We start from the raw sequence: 18,280 nt of genomic DNA, 5'->3' as shown, positions 1-18,280 counted from the left end.
ACCTGGCCATTTATGTCTCGGCCCCGCAGGGGGTGGGCCCGGCCTCCACCGGTAATCACATTTGTCTGGTGGGGAATTCAATTGTCCCAGTGACCCTCCCACCAGGCCGGGCCCCAGGCCAAACGCTTTGCTGCCCTTGCTTCTCCTAATTGGCACTAATGACACATGGACATCATCAGTGGGAATTGAAGCAGACAGGCTGGTTTCATGCCCCCTGAATAGTCTCTGAGAGGTGTCCGGAAAGGGCTCGTCCCTGCAGGCGCCCTCCAGCCAGGCACTGCGCTGACCACCAGGCTGGCCGCCTGGGCCTGTCCCCGCAGAGCTGATAGATTGGGCCCATGCTGCTCTGCCCATGGATGGGCAGACTGAGGCTCCGAGGGGTTATTTCCAAGGTGACCAGCGAGTCACGAGACCTCACTGCTGCAGGCCCAGGGAGCTGCTTCTATAATATAATACTGGAGGGTGGACCGATTTCAAACTAAAAATAAAAGACGATCCCCAAATAGTCCCTGTGTTTAAACACGCTCTCCATGGCCTGCTGTTCCCACTTTTGTCTTCTCTCGGTTTCCCCACAGGCTCCAGCTGGTGCCACAGCTGCTCCAGAAGGAGTAGGTGTGCTGCTGGGGGTGGGGGCAGCCTGCAGGTGGATTTCTGGGGGCCCCAGACAGCAGGGTACATTGCCGGGGAGCAGACTTCTTGATTGATGCCTCGCCGAGGGGTAGATGGCAGGGCACAATTCTTGGGGGAAACAGACTTCGCAGAAAGGCGTGTGAGTGACAGGCCTGCTTCCCTGTCTCCAAAGCTCCGAAAGCCACAATGTCCTTTAGCCTGGAGTGGACCCCGACTGAATTTGAACCCTCCCAGGGCAGCCAGCCAATTGCATGGTTTCTCCCGCACACAACACAGAGCCTTGGCACAGGCCCTTTGGGACTCGCAGCTCCGCAAGCCTCATGTGTCAGTCTCTCTGCATCCCAGCTCACTCCTGTCCTTCTCTGTGCAGAGTGGACTTAACTTGTGCTGTCACCTCCAGGAAGTTGTCCCTGATTGCCTTCTGCTCTGAACTTGGCTTCCTCCTTCCAGGAATCTGACTCCCTTCCTTCTTTCTTCCTCCTCCAATTCCTCTTCTCTCTGGAGAAACCAAGAACTTGACCAACATACTCAGTATCCACAATATCGTCTTCAAATACCCACAAATCCTCAAATAGTGACAAAGCCTGGCCCAGAGCTTGCAGCAGCAGGCTCTGTTTTTGCTCTGAACTCTGTTCCTTAGGAAGGAATGACTGTGTCTCTGCATGAGTATGAAATCTGGAGCCAGTTCCCCTCCCCTGGTCCTGGTGGGTGCTTGTCTCTGCTTCCCAGAGGCCAGGCTGCCCTGCAAACAGGGCCGAAGAAGGAAAGATGCTACAGAAGGCTGCGGGATACCCCCCCTTGACTGCACACAGGGTGGAGGTGTTACAGGGCACGTCACTCATGGAGCTGACACCACAATAGCTGTTCTCCATGGGGCAGGGACTGCCTGCCCACCCACCACTGGGGCCCGTTCCCCAGGGCAGCACAGAGCTGGAGCAAACTAAAGGACTGAGTGAGTGAATCAGCCAACGAGCGAATGAATACATGAATGAGTGCAGGATGCCGCCACAGGCCCCCGTCCTGGGCCTGGGGAAAGATGTGGAAGGATAATGGGCCACCAGAGCAGGCCCTCTGGGGCTGCGGAAGATGCAGACCCTCGGCACAAGTGACAACACAGAGCCCAGGCGTGTCCCTCGGCCTGGGGCGGCAGGTGCACTTCCTGGAGCCCGGGCAGGGACTCAGGTAGAGCCTGGCAGGACCGTGTTCCCATGGTTGGGGGGGGGCACCAGGGGTGTCAGGCTACAGGATCAATCCCAAAGGCCTTTAGGTAATGCTGCCTTGCACAGAAGACAGGCGGGCACGGGCCAGGGGAGACCCCAGACCAGGCTCCGAAGGCCTCGCCCCCCAGGGCACCGCCTCATTCTTTAAAATGTTGCCCAAACTTCCTCGTCTGTGGTGCCTAAGCAGGCGTGTAGCATTTGAGATCACATGATACTCTGGACCTTCACCACCCCCCGCCAAGATCAGGGAGCAGCCACGGGGAGGGGGTGAGACAGGCGGCTCAGGCGGGCACCGTGTTCCCGGCGGGCACGGGAACAAAGCCAGCAGGTGCAAAGCGAGGGTGACTGGGCTCCACGGCAGCCCTGGCTCTGGGTGAGCCTCCTGGCCATCCACGCGGCTCCAGCTAGAAGACAGACAGAACCAGCACCGACTCTCTCCCGGGGCAGTGGGGCCCCAAGGACTCATCCTGCACCACCGAAGGGTCGGAGTTCTGGGTCTGAACCCCGCTCCACCCCTGCTGAGTCCCGGCTGGGCCTCCGCACAGAAGCATTTTCCCACCAGATCCCCAGCCCATCTGGAGACGGAGGAGCTGGACGACACCAATAGTTTATCCCTCCGCCTCCCTTCAACCCCAGGGAGCTGGGGATTGAGAGGTGTGACGCCTGGGAGCCAGGGCCCAGGGTTGGAGTCAGCGGCCCTGGGGGGACCTCGGTCCCCGTTCCTCTCTGGATGCAGGTGAGATCAACAGTTGCTCCGAGAGCCGAGGAGAAAAGGTCTGCGTGGCTCTTAGCAGCGCACTATGAATACATGTTTATTTTTAACAGGATTCAAAAGACATTCTCTTTCTCCAGCTCAGAACTGGGCTGGAACGCGGGCCTTCCTCCTGCTTTTGACAAAACAGATTCAGCTGACTTCAGAAATGAAAATTACCGAGTGCTAGTAATTAACAGGAGATAGAAATCGTGTCCACGACCATTCCTTCACCTACTTGTTTCATTTCAGCCCCACCGGCCTTGGGTGCCCGGTCTATGACTGTCCTCAGACACGAGATGAAGTTTCAGAGAGGGAAAGCATTGTGCCGTCGGGGACAGGGCCGGCCTGGCACCCAGATCAAGGACCCCAAAGTGCACTCTTAGCCAGCGGGGCTGTACCCGGAGACAGCCAAGGTCAGGGAAGTTCCACTGGAGTCAGAAGGAAGGGATGCTAGGAGGAGAAATTCAAGCAGGGAGAAAAACTGTGGAGGCTCTGGGCTCAGCCAGGGGTGGGAGGGAGCTTGTCCAATCAGGTGGCCTCTGCCACAATGTGCCGTTCCTTGCATTAATGGATTTTAAAAAACAGGCAATCCGACCTGGAATAAGGACACAGTACTCAGCGGTCCTGCCCCAGCCCATGTCAGTGAGACACCTGCCCACCCCAGGTGCTCTCAGGGCGGGGGTGGGCGTGCTGCCCCCCTGCTTCCAACCCCCGCCCGGCTCTGCTCTGGTGTTTGGGCGCATTGTGCCCTCCACAAGCGGGGGTGGGGGGGGTGGCACCCGGGGCGTCGCTGCCACCGTGTCAGGAAATAAACATTGTTCACTGCTCAGCGCCTGGCTCTCCTCCAAGGCGCTTCGACGGCTGACCTCATTTGGAACCAATTTCAGCGTTTTAATAAGCCCTTCGCTTTCCCGCATCTCTCTGACACTGTCATCCTTCACGCTGTAATCCCCCATCGCCTCTGCCACGTGAGGCTGCTCCGGCTGGCTCCACAACAACCAGACTGAAGCCAGTTGGGGACCTGACCCAGACAGGCCAGGCCAGGCTGCTCCCCAGTGACCCCAGGGTGGCTGCAGGCAGTGCCCACCCCCCAAAAAATCCAGCAATCTAGCTGACAGCCGGGCAAAAGCCGGGCTGAGAAGGGCTGCTGGGGGCTGCCGGAGACGGAGACCCCCCCACCCCCATGCCCGGGGGGCACGTCTCCGTCCCTTGTCCTGAGCATGGTTGGTTGTGATGTGAAGGTATAAGAAGCACGCCCTCCCCACTAATCCATCCGCCGCCCCAGTATGTTCTCCCGTGTCTGCCCATTAAAGCTGATGGCCCTGAGATTAGGATGGCACATCCAAGACTTGAGATGCCCAGGGCCAGGGGCATCAAGTGGGGTGGCCACAGCCTGAGGGCTGGGGGCATGCAGGAGCCCAGAACGCCCCGGGCCATCTCAGCTCCTCCCTCCGCCCACTCCCTCCCTGGCTGCTGGGCCAGAGCCCCCACTGGCCCCCGAGTTCCCTGGGCCAGAGCAGTGAGTTCTCCTGACTCCTCTTGGGGCCTCAGTCTGCCCGTCCTCAGATCCAAGGCCTGCACCCCAGCCACTCATACATTCACGCACACACACCCCCCTAACCAGTGTGTCTGGAGGTGATGACGCACACCTGGGGTGAGGCCTCAGGGCCCTGAGGAATCTTACCAGGAGCACATCCCCAGGTTCCGCTCTCTGCATCCTCCAGAAGGATGAGGACACAGTCCTCTTTCCTGAGTTTGGGGACCCTGGGGGCAGGTGCGGGTGCGCAATTTTTGTGTCTTTAGCTTTTCCGAAGGGGCCACTGCCAGAAAGGTGGCCGGTCCTCAGGCGGCACCCAGACCACTCCCCACCCCAGAGGGGCCTAAACCCCGAGCTTGACTGCTGTGTGGTCAGGACGGAGCTGTGTGCCCTGAACCTCACTTTCCTCATCTGTAGAATGGGAACAGTGCCCAGCGGGGTGAGCGCCCAGAGACCGGTGCTGACACTTGGCTGTGACCTTGGCGGGGGGGCTGCTGCTTCTGCCTCTTCACGAGGCTGCCCCTCTCACCTCCATAGGCCTGTGCCCACCTCTAGTTCACGTCCACAAGCCCAGTCACCTCGGAGGACAGCCACCGCGTCACCCGGAAGTCAGTCCACCTGCTGTTGGCCCAGAGTTGGCCAATCCAGGTAGGTGATAGCCGTCACGCTGCTGGGGTCTGGGCCCTGATGCTTCGAGATGCTCTGTGCTTGAGCCCAGCCCCCGCCCGGCTCTGATGTGAGGCTGCATGTGCGGGGCGTTCTCGAGCATTCAGAGCCCCGAGCGCCACCACGTCACAGGTGTGGACCCCAGACTAGAGACATGCAGATACAGGCAAGGCCACAGGCAGTGGCGGTCGGGCTGGAGGTGTTCACTGAGGCTGGAGGAGAGGGCGGGCCTTCCTGATCCTCCGGGCAGCTCCACGCAGGCCCTGCCCGCCCACACGATGGCCTTGACAAGGGAGCCAGCAGGCAGCGGTCAACTCAGCTGCCCCGCCACGCCGCTCCTCGGATGACCAGCCCCCCTACACCCCGTTCAGAGGTCAAAGGCCACACCGTCCCGTGGTCCTGAAGCGCGGGGCTGCTATACCCCCCGTGACACCAACGGTCCCTGCCAGCTGCCGCCCATCACCGTAGGTCAGCTGGTGCCACCCGGTCCAGGACCCTCTGACTTGCCCCCCCTCCTTAAGCCACAGCCAAGTAAAGGTGACTCCGGCCCGAAGGCCAGAGGGCCCCGCCCACCTTGGGGCAGGGCAGATCTGGAGGTCAGATCTGAGAGATGCTGCAGGGCGGCGCCTGCCAGGCTCAGTGGAGCTTCCACCTGGCCTGAGCGCAGAGCGACGTCTGAGGTCCCGCTTGGGGCACAGACTGCACAGAGCAGAAGCGTCTGTTTCCGAGGGTGCTGGGCACGCAGCCTCTCTCTTTTCTCAATATTCCCTTGTGTGACTATGTGCTAACTTATTGAACCCACTCCCTGCTGGTAAATACGTGGGCTGTTTGCTTTTTCATTTAAACCGGTAGTGGCAGCGGTGCCATCGACGATCACGCACATCCATCCTCAGGCTCTCGTGCTTGTGATTCCTTTGGGTCAGCCCCCAGAACTGGAACGGTGGGGCTAAAGGCAGCTGGGCTTCCTCATGGAAGTCACTCCCGAGGTCCAAAAGACTCTCCTCATGGAAGACTGTCAGCCACTGGCCGGGAGCCAACCACCAAAGGCAAAACCCCCTCCCTGGAACAAATAGTTTCTTACAGGTAAGTAGGTTTTAACCTTGTTGACGGGCCAAATTCGCTATTGGGCCGGGCAGCCGCCCTCCGGCTACAGTCAAATGCATCACATACATAAACGCAAATTCAATAAAGCCTGAGGCTCGCCATCTGCTTTTCAAAGATGAGACTTTGGAAGGAGCAGGTCCCGGTGCCCGGGGGCCTCTGACATTCACGAGGTAAGAGGGGGGCAGCGATCTGCACACCCTGATCCAATTGTCTCTCCACTGATCAAGTTATGCAGAGACTTGCCCAACAGCGGGCGGGGGACGAGGCGAATTAAACGGCGGGACAGAGACGATGCTACACGTAGGTGAGGAGGTGGTGTGAGCCGGTGCAGGTGCGGACGGGGACATGTTTCCGGGGGATGCTTGGTCAATATCTAGAGTGACAAGATGTCTCAGTAGGGCTGGGGCTGGGCTGGGTGTTACCAGCCCTGGACAACAGGTCTGCATTTGACAGTCCCCTGTATGGTGGGAGCACGGAGGTCACTGTGTGGTCGCTGCTGAGGGTCCCAGGTACATTCCAGGGGCCTGTCGAGGAACCCATCGCGTGGCATCTCCTTGGCTAGTCTGGTAGATGTTACCACCCGCCGGCTGAGATCCTCTGTTGCCACCGACACCGTCTCAGCCCATAGGGGTGTCCTTTAAAACCAAAACATCAGCTGCCTTTCTCACGTTTGATCAAACAGAAGCTTCAGGACAGCACTTTGAGGGACAAAGGGGAGCGCCACGTAAGCTGGTGTCTCCTTGGGGATGTAGATATCATCATCCCCAGCTCAGAGGAAGGTCCTGGAAGTTACCAATAACTTTCCTGGTTTCAGCAGTTGGATTATTTTCTGTCGTGTGGTCTCACAATGTCAAGCAGACCCAGACTTTAGTCTCCATCATCCAAAACGAAGGGATGCTGCTGCATCTTGGGAGCCGGTACTTGGTACCCAGGATCTGTTGATGCCTCACCCGCCCTGGACGGGGGCCGTGGGGTACCCAGGGCAAAACATGCTCTTCAGTTGTGTTGAATAACGTTCCGAGGCTTCAGTCAAATGGGAAGCGATGCATACTCCCCACCCGCCAAATCCTACCAAGTCTCAGAAAGATGTTTTTAAAAGAAAAAAATTCATAACAGAATTGGTGTTTTAAAAAAGGGAGTCTTTTCAAGGGATCAGAATTCTGTAGGAATCACAGAAAGACGCAAAGAAACAAAATTAGAGGAAACCACATTCCCAACAGGTGCTCTGAGAGGACGGCTAGAGAGGCTAGAGCCCCAGATTCAGAGCCACGGAGACAAGGCGCGTGGTGGGGTGGGAGGATGGTCAGCTTGCTTCCTTGAGCTGCTGCCCACGGACCAGCCCCGTGACCAGTCGCTCCTCCCCCACGTGGTGAGCAGCAGAGAGCCCCTGAATCCCCAGATTAAAGCAGAGAGTGGTCACCACTGCAGGACATTGATCAGGGAACTACTGTCCCTGATGAAACACAGGGCCCCCCCCCCAAGTCCAAGGGAACAATTCCCCACCCACCTTGCCCGGATGCTCGTACCACCCCATCTTCCGTCAGAGGCTCAGAAAGAGACGCAGCAGCGGCAGACAGATCGAATGCAAAAATAGGCATACTGCCCAGCAGACCAAGCGCGTGCGGAAAAGCCGCCCCATCAAAGAGGCTTCAGCTCAGAAACAGAAACCCCAACCCCCAGGGAAGCGGCATGGATTGAGTAAGCAGAGAGATTTTAAAATAAGTATAATTACTATCTTTAGAGAGATAAGAGGGGTTATCGTAGTCCTGAAGCAAGAATGGGCCTTGATATAAAAGAACTAATTAGAGATCTTGGAAATTTAACATAGACGGGCTGAAAGCAGAAAGGAGACATGTGAGGAGTAGATCGGTGAGCTGGAAGACCAGGCCAGGCACCGTTGGAGGAATTCATCTTAAAGGGCAAAGGGATGGAAAACAGGAGGGAAAAGTGGGGACTTGGGGGACAGCTCCAGATGCCCCACAGCCAGCTAAGGGACATCCCAAAGTGGAGCAGCAAGGACAGAAGAAAGAAAACAGCCAAATGACCCAGAGCTACGGAAAGACATCCATCTTCAGACTCGGAGCCAATGAACACAGGCCGGCAGATCTGGGGCGGCCAGAAAGAGCCCCAGGAACAGAGTGAAGATGCTCCCAGAGAAAGCGAGAGAGAGTGAACACTTCCACTTGAGAGCAAACTTGAGAAAAAGAGCAAGAGAGGGAGAGAAAGCTTACCTGTGGAGGCGCATGCTAGAGCAATGTCAGTTTTCCTAAGAGCGACACAAAATGACAGGGGACCCAGAGCTCTCCTCCAAAATTCTAAGAGATGGGGGCTTCCCTGGTGGCACAGTGGTTGAGAATCCACCTGCCAATGCAGGGGACACGGGTTCGAGCCCTGGTCTGGGAGGATCCCACATGCCACAGAGCAACTAGGCCCGTGAGCCACAATTGCTGAGCCTGCGCGTCTGGAGCCTGTGCTCCGCGACAAGAGAGGCCGCGATAGTGAGAGGCCCGCGCACCGCGATGAAGAGTGGCCCCCGCTTGCCGCAACTAGAGAAAGTCCTCGCACAGAAACGAAGACCCAACACAGCCATAAAAATAAATAAATAAATAAATAAATAAAATTTAAAAAAAATAAATAAATAAAATTCTGAGAGATGTTATTAAGTCCACCATTCCAAATCCAGCATTCTGCTTTCGGGGCAAAATTGAAACATTCAAGCATGCAAGGACTCATACATTTGGCCACCACCCTCCTTTCTGACAGAATTACTCAAGTGTGTATTCTGACGAAACGAAAATCTTAACCCAAGCAAGAGGAGGACGGGGGACAGAAGAAAGGTTGGGAAGATAAAAGTCAGCATATGGTGAAGTCCGGGTAATTTTGTGGTTGTCAGGAATGGGATCCATTGTCATCTCTGTATTCTAAAATATTTCCAATATAAGAAAAATAGAGAGAGTGGTGTCACAGATATTCACATGCTCTCCACTCAGATCTTCTATACGCTTATTATGCCATGTTTGCTTTAGTTTTACAAAATAAATACGTAACACATGTTCAATTAAGCTCCCTTTGTCCCTCTCCTCAAATTGAATCAGTTTTTCATCACATCTCTACTTGGGTTATGGTAATGGGTACAAAAACATTGATTTTTTAAAAGCGTTTATTTTGTAGCTGGCCGACTTGCTAAACTGGTAATTGTCCTAACAAATCTCCATTGGGTTCACTTGGATTTGTCAAGTGGAATTTTCCAGTGTCAGTGAGTAGTCACAGCTCAGCTTCTGGCAGTTCAATATTTGTGTCTTTTATTTCCGTTTCTGTCATGCAGGCTCGCCAGGCCTCCCTGGCGGCGGAGACCCTGGCGTGTGAGGGTGCACAGGTCAGCTTGTTCCCGCGAGCACTTTCCATGTTTCCCCAAGTGCAGGATGCCTGCCATCGATTGTCGTCAGATACCCTTTCCTAAGTGAGCAAGTTTCTCTTTTCAAACAGCAATAGACGCTGACTGTAATTAGCTGCCTTGTCCACATCTGTTAAGATGATCCTAAGGTCTCCCTGCTTTTCTGTTAATGCAGAGCCATGGTTCTCCCTCCTAAAAATTATTGAAGACCCTAAAGAACTCATATGAAGAATGCTATAAAATTTTACTGAAGGAGGGACTTCGCTGGTGGTGCAGTGGTTAAGAATCCGCCTGCCAATGCAGGGGACACCAGTTCGAGCCCTGGTCCGGGAAGATCCTACGTGCCGCGGAGAAACTAAGCCCGTGCACCGCAACTATTGAGCCTGCGCTCTAGAGCCCGCGAGCCACAACTACTGAAGCCTGCGCGCCTAGAGCCCGTGCTCCACAACAAGGGAAGCCACCGCAAGGAGAAGCCCGCGCACCGCAACAAAGAGTAGCCCCGGCTTGACGCAACTAGAGAAAGCCCACGCGCAGCAACGAAGACCCAACGCGGCCAAAAAATAAATTAATTAATTTAAAAATAAATTAAAAAAAAATAAAAGCACTTAAAAATTTTTTTTTTACTGAAGGATAGAAAATGAAAATCTCAGTAAATATTTAAGGATAAGAACCAGGCTCCTTGATGGGAAGACACCGTAACATTGTAAAGACAATATTCCCCCGTATTGATTGTAATAAGTATGTTCTCCACATTTGAACATCTCTGAAACTGACGTATACTTTACAATTAAGGGCATATCACAGCTTAACTGGCAGCTTTTTCCTTCCTAGTAATAAATTCAATAATGATTTTTCTTAAAACAGATGATGTCTGATTTCATACGTGCTTTACATATCTTCGCCTTTTATTTTTTACACTAATGCTTCCAGCAATATTGGTGTGATTATTACCCCATTTTACACAAGAAGAAGCTGAGGCACAGAGAAGTCAAGCAACTTATCCAAGGGAACACAGCTGGGGCGTGACAGAACTGGGATTTGAGCCCAGGCTGTCTGGTCCTAGGGGTTCTACCATTCTGCACTACTCTCCAGATGTTGAATTTCTTCAAATTAATCTGTAATTCAGTTCTATCTTAATTAAAGCCCCCCCAAGGATTCCCAACCTCACAAGCTGATAATACACATAATTCAGAAGAGAAAATTTTGGCAGCAAGATAAAGGAACATTGACAGGCATTTTGCCCTTCTCGATAACAGTGGTTCCGCAGAGCCGTAAAAGTTGTATCTGTCACATGCTGGAGAAGGGAGAGGCAAGCGGGACAGCAAACAGACCCTTGCGTGTATGGAATGAGATTTACGATGGATGTGATTTTCACTTCTATAGGGAACAGGTGACATCTGGCTATTCATGTGTCAAAACAAAATGGAAATAAAAGTAAGCAAACCTCTGGCTCACATTTGCAAAATTCCTAAATGGGCTAAAAACTAAGCATCAAAGTCAAAATTGCACCAATAGTAGGGAAAATATCGTGTACGTTTATCAGCCTCCCAGAAGCCCTAAAGAAAAAGCCCGACAGATCTACCCTTGAAAACCGTCAGCCTAAGCATGTTGATGGACCATAAAGAGAGATGAAGACAGACACCAGCGGGGAGGAAATATTTGCCACCCATAAAAGAGATTCAGGATTCATCTCCTGAATATGTAGCGAGCACCCACAGATCAGTATGAAGACACAAAGACTCAGGAATGGAAGAAATGGGCCAACGAAATGAGCAGATGTAAGAAAGGATTCTCAGCCACGGCAGCAGGCAGGCAAAGGCACAGTCAACCAAAGAGATGTCATTTAACGCCGAGAAATCGTGCAATTTAATCACATCCAGTATGGGTCCCGGTGTGTCTGGGAGAAGGGAGCATCGGGCAGGGTCCCGGAGGAAAAATGACAGGTCACTCAGATGAGGATGTCCAAGGAGGGTTTAATAACAGGGGTTTTGTGAAGAGGTGGGCCCAGCGAGAGGCCCCAGGTGAAGGGCAGGAATGAGCTGCTGTTCTCCCTGCTGGGATGAAGGGAGGAGGCCCCAGAAGGAGAGCGCTGGGTCCCAGGAGCCAGCGTGACATGGAGAGATGCAACCCTACAGAGAGGGGGCCCGAGGTGTAGAGCCCCCCCCACCTCGGCCTTCGCTCACCTGCCATGCCCCCTCCTTGGCCACGCCTGCGGGGAGACTAGAAGGTGCCTGTCGCCGGTGTCCACACAGGCAGCAGCCGTGCTCACTTCTCACACACGGCTTTCTCACCCACCCTCGTGAGCTGCATGCCTCGCCCCCGTAAAAGGGAGGGAACCGACATTCAGGCCAAGCAAGGCCCACTCTGGCCCGAGCCCCCGATGCTCGGGGTGAGAGCCCCCAAGGGAGGGGCAGGCTTGGTGGCAGCAGAGTGCGGCCGTCCCAGGCTCCTCCGAGGGGAGATGCATGTCTCACAAACGTGGCAGGGTCTCAGAGCGCACAAGGTCACCCGACTACCCCAAACTTTTCTTCAGAACACAAATGGCAAGGCTGGTGGAAACAGTGCAGCGGGAGAGGCCGGCAGGCATCGGGAAGGGCAGCAGTGTCCTCGTGGCTGATTCTAGTTTCATAACAAGGACAGCGGCCCCGGGGTCCCTCCCCCACCTGGGAGCCACACTGCACCCCAGGCTTTGAGAAAGGGGGCAAGGAGGGTGCGGTGGGGACAGGAGCCACCAACAGAGAGAACTCATGTCCCCAGACTGACCCATCTGGGGGTGACAACGGGTCGGTGAGGAGACCAAGGACGGTGGTAGATGCCCGAGGCGGGCCCTTCCCTCCCGGCCATGTGTCCTGCTGCCAGCGCACCACTGGCCCTGGTTTGGAGACAAGGCCTGGTTTTCAGCACGGCATGCTAATGCGCCCAGATGTTCTCCCACGGCCTGGCACCTGCTGCCCCCTGCCCCCTGCCTCCTGGTGCCATCATTGCCAAGGGACAGACCAAGCATGCAAAGGCCTGTCCATAGCCGGCAAGAAGGGAGGACCACAGGCGGGGCGGTGGAGGGGAGCACTCCTGGTCCACGGGGCGGCCGGCGGGCGGGGCCCTGGGCGGGGCCCGAGGGTGGAATGCCAGTCCCCTCCAGGCTCCATCAGAGGCAAGGAAGCTGTCTGGCCAAGTCCCACCCCCCGACTAGGATGGGTAAAGCCGGCAGGACTGGGGCTCCAGAGACCAGCACCCAGGCGCCAGGCCGGACCACCAGGAGGAACGGGTGGGATTTCATGCCCAGCGCAGCCCTTGCTGCTGGGATGGCCACAGCCTTTTCCCCACAGAGCATCCATGCTGGAGGGGGAGGGGCGGGGGTGGCCTCACCCTCACCTGGGAGGTAAGCAGACTCATGTGGCTCAGAGCCGCACCTGGGGAAACTGAGGCTGAGCTGAGGGCCCAAGTTCACCCACTTAGGAAGCAGGGGACCAGGGTCGAGCCCTGCTCTGTCCACCTCCAAGCCCTTGTCTTCCCCCTGTGCTGCCCCAGGGCAGTGTGACCAGATCTACAGGTCCAGACCCAAATTTTGGACCAGCCCAGACCACGAGTGTGACCCAGGGGTAGATTCTGAGAGGACAAGACTGGGCCTGTCCTGTCCACCCCTGCATCACAGCACCCATCCCCGTGCTGCACACAGTAGGTACTCAATAAACGAGTCAGTCTGACTTGGCATAGGCGCTCATGCTCAAAGAGAGGTAAACAATTGCAGAAAAGGGGACATTAGAATTTTGATCAAAGTGTTACGCGATCCTCCTGGCATCCCGGAGGCGGCATCACTCAAGCTGGGCCTTGCAGGGTGCGTAGGAGTTCGTCCAATGGTGACGGGTAGAAAGAGCATCTGTGGCAGAGGCACCGGCATGGGCAATGGCAGTGAGGCACGGACATAAAACGTGCACCTGGGATCAGCCAATTTGGGGGTGCGTAGGAGTTCGTCCAATGGTGACGGGTAGAAAGAGCATCTGTGGCAGAGGCACCGGCATGGGCAATGGCAGTGAGGCACGGACATAAAACGTGCACCTGGGATCAGCCAATCTGGGGGTGGTCCTGGGCCGAAGGTCTGGGGAGGGTGGTGGGACCGGCCTGCCCTGCAGAGGTTGCACTCCATCCGGGAGGCCGAGGGGAACAGCTAGGGAGTTCCCGCTGGGGAGGGGCCCAGACAAGCGTGGGATGGATGGGGGGTCGGGGTGAGTGGGGTGGGCGGCTCCACTTAGGGGTCTTGCAGTGGTCCAAGTGTCCCCAGGGCAGATGAGCTGAGATGGGCTCTGCCTTTTCTCTCTGGGGAGCCTGGTGGTGGGGAGGGGCTCTGGGCACACCCCTGAGCTGTGCATCAAGTCCGTATCTGGCAGTCACTTGCCCCTCACTGCCTCGGTTTCCTCATCCATCCAACAGAAAGGATCATCATGGCCAGTGGTCTCAGTAGGGCGTCAGGAACAGAGGGAGGCTCCGCTTCTGGCTACTCCTAGTCTGCAAGGCTGAGAATCTAGGACCAGCATAGAGCCTCAGACAAATGCTTTCTCATGCAAAGGTCTTTCATTCATTCAACAAACAGTCGCTATGGCTGGTGCTGGGAGCCGGAGACCGAGAGAAACAAAGCTCAGCCCTCATGGACCTTCCTTCCCAGTACAGAGAGGCAGAGGATGAAGGAACCATAGATGAGACAGTGCCCGGGGAATCAGGGCCACGAAGAAAGGGAGCAGACGCCGGATAGAGAAGGACCTGGCGAGGGAGGCTGAGGGTAAAATTTGTCCTCCCAGCTTCTTTAGTGGAATTCCAAACACCACGCATATCTCCCCATCTTACCGTGTGGGGCCTGGCTCGGGCAGCAGTGTGCTTGGGCACAGAACCGTACCTGATGCCCTTTAGGTCGCTCCAGGCCCCCCAGATGGGGGTGGTGGGGGCAGCGGCCAGGCCAGGGCAGGAGGGAGCCTCAGCTCGGCAAAGCCCACCCCTCACCCCTGCGCCCCGCCACCCCGGAGCACGTGCCCAGCTCTGCTTCCCCACATCTAACCTCGCTGTTCCCCCTCCCCTCCCAAACCCTCCCTCGTCCTCATCCCCCACCAAACTTGCCATCGGGAGCTGGCAGCAGTGATGGATTCTGACAGGAGAGCAGTGGCCAAGTCCACGTTTCCGGTCTTTGTGCCCCAGGGCAGGTCATCTGCTGTAGGGCTTGGGTGGCTAGAGCTCACGTGGCACCTCGGAGACCGTCCTGAGGGAAGGAACGGCTCCCTCGCTATTGGGATGAAAGGCCTCCAACCTCACACAGACCTTATTGTCGTGTCATGACGTTTGTAAGTGTCAGTCACAGAGGGGCCTCTGTCTTCATCTCTTATTAAAACGAACAGTTTTCAGCGTTCTCTGCAACCTGTGCTAATAGAAGCAGGCAGGTGACAGGAGATCGCTCTCCTTTTAGGAGAGGTTCACAATACATTCACATAGTCCAAACAGGCAATCTCTTATTTTTATCTCCTATTTTTTAGCAGGATTAGCGGGGGCCCCCCAGCAGCATGAGACCTGCTCAGTGTGGACGTCAGAGCCAGCGGGATCCCGGCCATGGCACAGCCCAGGCAGGCCTTCCCTTCTCCAAGCCTCAGCCTCTTTACTGGCAAATGCATCAAATAAAAGAAGAGTTCTCATCTCTCAGGGCTGTCAGGAGGGCTCAGGGTTAGCTAATCATAGCACAGTCCCGGGTCCAGCTCCACCTGGGGCAGGGAACCTTGTCTCATTGGAAACCTCACCCACCTCTGAGCTCCCAGATAACAGGGGCTTTTGCCCTTGTCTCTGCACCCCTCCCCAGGGTGCGGCACATCAATGGATGGACGAATGAATGAATGCACTGCTTGGGTTTGCTCTTCTTGTGGGACGGTTTGGCTGGGAAACTGAAGATCAGATCCCGAGAGCTCTTGCTAAACCTTCTCAACAAGGAACAAATCTCTGAAATGGAGGAAATAAGAATCCCCTGGGGCCCCATCTCACTCCCCCACCCTCGGCAGGACTTGTCCTGAGATTCACATAAGGAGCCCTAAGGGACCCTTGGCTGTCCCAAGCACCTCACTCATCACCATGGTTTCCTCGTCCAGCAACCTTGAAGATTCCTAAAGAACAAACATATCAAGCTTGCTGTCACAGCGTTTTAAAATGTTGCAGTAATTAAAAACCATCAGTGATTTCTGTTCAAACAGACCAGGCTGTCTGTTCCGACCAGGGCAATTGGAATCATCCCACCCACTATGTGTGCCTGACCACTGGCACACACACCACACACCCGCCCATTCCCAGCCCCTTGCACGCCTGGTTGTCTGACCCTCTCATTCTCACACACTTTGATGCCTTGTTATTCTCCTGGTCACGTCCAAATGACACCCAATCCAAAGTCCTTAGTCTAGGATGTGAGTACACTCTGCTAGCCAACATCACAACATAATCACAGTGTCATGGTGTTGCCCATCACACAATTTTTTTTTTTAATTAATCTGTTTTCTAAATGGGCTTGGCTTGGAGACATAGATTTAGTGACATCAGTGGATCTGCCACCAGCCCATTCAATCAGGCGGAACCCCTTAGGAGTGCAGATGGGGAAAACAAAACAATTCAATGACCAAACAAAGGTTAATTTAGCAATTGCCCAAAGGTACAGGCTATTTCCATAAGTACTCACTGGTGGAAACAGCAGCCACTTCTGTCATTTGGCCCAGCGCCCATAAACTTGGAAAACTCAACGGGGTGCCCCTTTTGGTGCCCCAAGATCCACTGGGCAGCTGAAACAGAGGCTGGGGAAAGGGGGCGTCCCCTCTGAGCAGCCATCGGGTGCCCCTTCTGAAATCTCACGGACTTCCAAGGTTGGAAGGGTTCCCAGGGTCAGCTCGGCCAGCTCGTCTCTGCTTTAAGTGATGGCCAGCTGCTGCTTGGACACGTCTGGAGATGGCAAACTCACCCCCTCCTGAAGGCTCCCAGAAAGAGAGTTGGAAAGGCCCTTGGCCGTTATTCTCACATCCTGGCAGAAACTTTACCCCCCAGGCACTCTGCTTCTCTGTCTCTCTGCAGGACCAGACTCGGGTCAGAAATAGCAGCTGGGTAAATATCCTTTGCTCCCGAGAACTTAATGCACTCCACCTGAACTTATATGTGACTGTGTGTATTGTGTGGCTGTGATTAGAAGGCTGAGTCCCCATGGTCAAGCCATGGTCCCTCCCCTACAGGCTAGCCACACTTGCCCCAAAGAAACATGTGGCCATAAAGGTCCCGTCTTTATTGTGCCAGGCTCAACTTACAAAAGCCCCACTTGCTATCGGTGGAAAACGAACCTTTGTAAATTGCCACGCATGATCCAACGTGTTGGGATTTTTTCACCCAACTTGGCCATCTGTTGGATATGAGTTATATCCATGAAGCTCTACGTTGCGGAAAGATGCTGGTGCCGGGGACATAGTAGCTGCCGTAGTCTGCAGTTGCCATGCAACTGAAAAGCAGATTGTAGTGGAAGGAACACCAGTGGGGTGGTGCCATGACGTTCCTCCCACCCCCAGGCTTGTTTTTGGCCAACCTGAAAGAACTGTGTGTAGCTCAAATCCTTTTTTTCATGCACAGGAGAAAGTGCTATTTAAGGAAATCTGATGGTGAATTGTTTCTATAAAGTCAGACCAGTGACTCTTCATTTCCCCCACCCCATTTTTATTTTTGGAAATGGGATTTGTGCTTAAAATCAAGCCACGCTTTCGTCACACAAAGAACAAGTTTGGTGGTGACTATGGGACATCGTTATCCAAATGAAATCCATTCAGCCACCTCCTTGCTGGTCGTGTGACCATGGGTGAGCCAATTCACCCCTCTGTTACCATCTGTAAAGTGAAGATAAGAAAGGCATCTACCTTACATGTTGGGAGGAGTATTCAGTCTGGATTCAATAAAATGGGCTCGATTACATCATCACAAGCACCAGGAGCCCACCTCTTTGCACAGCACAGGAAAGAAACCAGTGCTTCACGAGGTCAAGAGCTCCAGAGCCTGAACCGGTTTCAGAGGTCTGCAGCTGTCCAGACCCACGGCTGTGAAATTCTGCAGAGTGTGAATGAAAAGTAGGCATGGGAAGAAGTGGAAGGGCCTGGGAGCTGGTTGGTAAAGAGGGTTTGGCAGCGATGCTCCTTTTAAAATTCCTGGCACACATTTGCTAGGATCCAAGAAATCTTGAAAAAAAGAAAAGTTGCTCAGTTGTCGTAACGGGGATTTTGACTGGAAATGTTGATTTAAAGGATTCCTATGCCGACTCCTAGAGCATTGATTGGCTGGCTAGTTTGCACCTCTCTTATGTCTTCCTCTTTCTCTCTCTCTCTCTCTCTTTCTCTCTCTCCCCCTCCCCCTCTCTTTCTCTGACTCCTTATATGGAATTTCTATTAATGTTTCCATCTTTTTTCCTAGTTTGGGGAAAACGTGGAAAATCTGGAAGAAGAGTGTTAGGAGCACATGCCTGAGAATTGGTCCAGCCCATCTCCAGTCTACCGCTCTTAAGCCTAAAGTCTTCAGCTGCAAACTCAGGGTATCAACAGTATCTATCTCGCTGGACTGTCGAGAGGACTAGACGAAACAACGCAGGACAAGTGTTTAGCCTTGTGTCTAGAACATATTAAGCACATAATGAGTGATGTTTGTCATGAGATAAGTGCCTGGTGGAAGCAGGTACGGCTCACAGTTAATTAATGAATCAAACACAACCACTGGTCCCCTGCGAAATGAGGCAGGTGACGTTTAATTATCCTGCTTGGAAGGGACAGAGATACAAGGGGCAGGCACCAGCTCTTCCCGTTAGTTAAGAGGAATAAGGTACTTGCCTGGTTTGTTATAAGGAAACTCTCTAGACTCAAAATAGCTTGAATACTTCTGGAAAAGTAGACTGTGACCCTTGCCAGGGGACCTGGCAGGCTGGACAGCAGGCTGGACATTTG

The sequence above is a fragment of the Eubalaena glacialis genome, chromosome 9 (assembly GCF_028564815.1).
Source record: "Eubalaena glacialis isolate mEubGla1 chromosome 9, mEubGla1.1.hap2.+ XY, whole genome shotgun sequence".
NCBI classification, from domain to species: Eukaryota; Metazoa; Chordata; class Mammalia; order Artiodactyla; family Balaenidae; genus Eubalaena; species Eubalaena glacialis.
Note: the sequence above shows the minus strand (reverse complement) of the source record.